Source organism: Bidens hawaiensis, unplaced genomic scaffold, assembly GCF_021521415.1.
Source record: "Bidens hawaiensis isolate Kalapana, Puna unplaced genomic scaffold, B.hawaiensis_p1.1 tig00023620_1, whole genome shotgun sequence".
Taxonomy (NCBI): Eukaryota; Viridiplantae; Streptophyta; class Magnoliopsida; order Asterales; family Asteraceae; genus Bidens; species Bidens hawaiensis.
The window spans coordinates 257,027-260,185 of NW_027493704.1; positions in this window are offsets into that span (position 1 = coordinate 257,027).

A 3,159-nucleotide genomic window follows, 5' to 3' on the forward strand; every position below is an offset into this window, starting at 1 on the left:
TTGGCACTTCGAGCAAGCCTATACTTATTCAAGCAAGGTATTTTACTTTCGAGCAAAGTTATTGTCACACCCCGAAAACCTTAATATAATACAGCGGAAGACTTTGACTAACTCATTCGGGTGGTGATAGACGCCGTTTAGCCAATCATAATAAAGCAATTATTTTAAACCCCAAAAGTTGGACTTTTACTCAACGATCAGAGTTTACATGTGTCAAAAGACACGATTTTATTATTACAAGTCCAATTTATTATTTTACTCCTATTCAAACTCACCACATCCACTTTCCCGCACCCTCCACGAAGCTTCAATACTTTATTTACCTGAAAGGCATATTAAAATAAACGGTCAACACGAATGTTGGTGAGTTTCTCTTAATTGAAAATAACATATACATATATATATAAGTACATATATTATAATATAATGAAAATAGTGCAAACGAAACGTCCATATAATTCGTCATGAAAAGACAATAAACCAAGTAACATAATAGCAATTCCATATCGTATACATATATATATATATATGTAAATCGAAAACAACATCCATATAATGATCTTTTGTCATTATATACCAATACCACCTCGTGTGTAGTCGTCACCACACCCCGAATGATATCAAAAACATCCCGTGTATAATGGTTTACCCCCATTATAACACAAACCCGTGTGTAATGATCTATCGTCATTACATCACAAAAATAATAGACATTTTACTTCTTAAACAAATCGTGCTGTTGTAGTCGAGCAAAGAATACAACATTACGTATGACTATCATAGTTGATAACCTGATACATATTAGACTCAAAATACGCCTACTTTTAACCCAACGCGATGGAAGTAGGGACGTCACCCCGATAGATCTACCCATATTTCTGTGCCCCTTTCTAGGGTTAACCGTTATTTAGCCAACAAGACTCATCCCGCGTTTGACACGTTTTGTATAAGATGCCTTTATAAAAGTTCAATATAAATATCAATATAAAGAATATGCCTTTCCCCCAAAACACAATAAAAATCGATTCGAAATGAGGGGTCGATAGAGAAACTCACCTTTGCCTCAACACGAATAACACCCCTTGTGTAATTAACAACCAGTTGACGTCAAAGTCTTATTAACAGTTATCCAATGATAACTGGATTCTTATATTTAATACAAAATATATTAACACATATACACATATACAAGTAAGAACGTATCTTAATTTAGCTCGTTTATCCTCACGTGTCTTATTTATTATAATTATAACTTGGACATTATTTAATAATATATATATATTGTGAAATATAATAATCTTTTATAAATCGATATCCAAAATAAATACTTTTGTCCAACTATCGTATATATATTTTTATATCATAAATATACACAAAATGGTCCAAGTTTCGATTGTACCATTTTTAACAGTCGATATTAACTAACAATTATCTAAATATTTATTAATGAGATTTCATTGTCCAAATTATTTCTGATAACAAATTTTTATTTGAATCTCTCGTTATCTAACTTTTTCAACACTTAACGATCTAAAGGTATACCTCCTCGCGTACGGTTCGAATCTCGGAACCTGCTCAACACCCGCATGCAATATGATCTGGGTACATCAGCGCGTTCGTTTTTGCGTCACGAACGTTTCTCCGGTCTCGGATCGTCCATACGACACCTCAAAACCTACATGCAACTCATTTTAGTAAACTGTTTTCGTTTTAGAATCTGACCAGAAACTTACGGGGCTTATAACTCATCATCCGGACATCTGATCATCGATTCCTTTGGTAGAATCATATATCTATATGATATTAAGGTTCACCGAAAATTTCAGGTCGATCCGACGGCCGGATCTCCGGGAATAGTCTATTCTTCACTGCTGTGTTCCAGAAAAACACCCAGCGAACTGAAAACGAAATCGAGTCTATAAAACCAACTTAAACAACTCCAATTCTCATCTCCACCGTTCAAAACTATCTTCTATGTGTTATGAACCATCTGTATAAAACGCAAGACGATGGACCATTAGATCTTCTGTAATAGACTAATCTTTTCAGACATGCAAAATGAATACAATCTGTTCAGATTTTAAAACGAGTTTTTAATGAACTTAAGCTCAAAATTAGGACGATCAGAGCTAACCATCACATTCGGGACATCGAAAAATGGTTCTGGTAGAAGACGGGCTTCGATCGCCACTCTCGGCCTCGCCGGACCACCAGCCACCGCCGGCTGCTGCCGGACCGCCATCGACCATCGCCGGAAATCCCAGCCTTCTCTCTACTCTCTCTCTCTAAAATGCAGATATTTTATTGAAATGAGAGAATGGTGGGGTAACCCACCTTATATAATTGCCGGTTTTAAGCGAGTTTTTCGACCGCGTTTTGGTTTCTAGCTCCAACGATCCTGCTACTTCTCGTGATGTTGTATTTTCCAAATACATTTCGTCAAAATACTTATTCTTATTACGTTCTCGACTTAAATTTGTCTCGTTAACTTATTGTTTCCGTTAATAAGCTATTATCGATCGTTTTTGAAAAATAGTAATTTGCATTTTCCCGCTCCGCTATAACTCAGAATTGAGTCACGTTTTCGCCGACGTTTTCACTTTTCAATCCTCTAAAATATTAAATGGATTCAACCATGGACATTTTTTTTTGAATGTTGGGTTGAATATTCACACATTTAACCGAAAACGTTCGTTCCTTCATAAAATATCACCACAATTTCTTTATTCGTTCTGACTTCTTATGTGATTTAATATAAATATATTCCTTTAATTCTTAGAATAAAATAATATATTTAACTCAATGGTCTTAATTCTTACATAACATAGTCTAAACATGTCTTAATCTCGTTTATGAAATATAATAATGCTTCTTATTTTTCCTGGTATCACATTCTCCCTACCTTATTTGAATCTCGTCCTCGAGATTCGACTGAGCCTAGAGGATGTAACATTCTAATACTTTGATTTATCTTGCTAGCTTACCGGTAACTTACCGATTTTCATATTCTTTATCGTCATAGGGTGAACGTCTCTGATCTGAATAAAATCTTCAGTCGGTATTAACAACAATGTCTCTCCTTGATCGCAAGGTAATATTGCTTGGAACGTTAGAGATATCTACTTATCATGGTATGGGTTTTTCTATCAAGATCCTTAA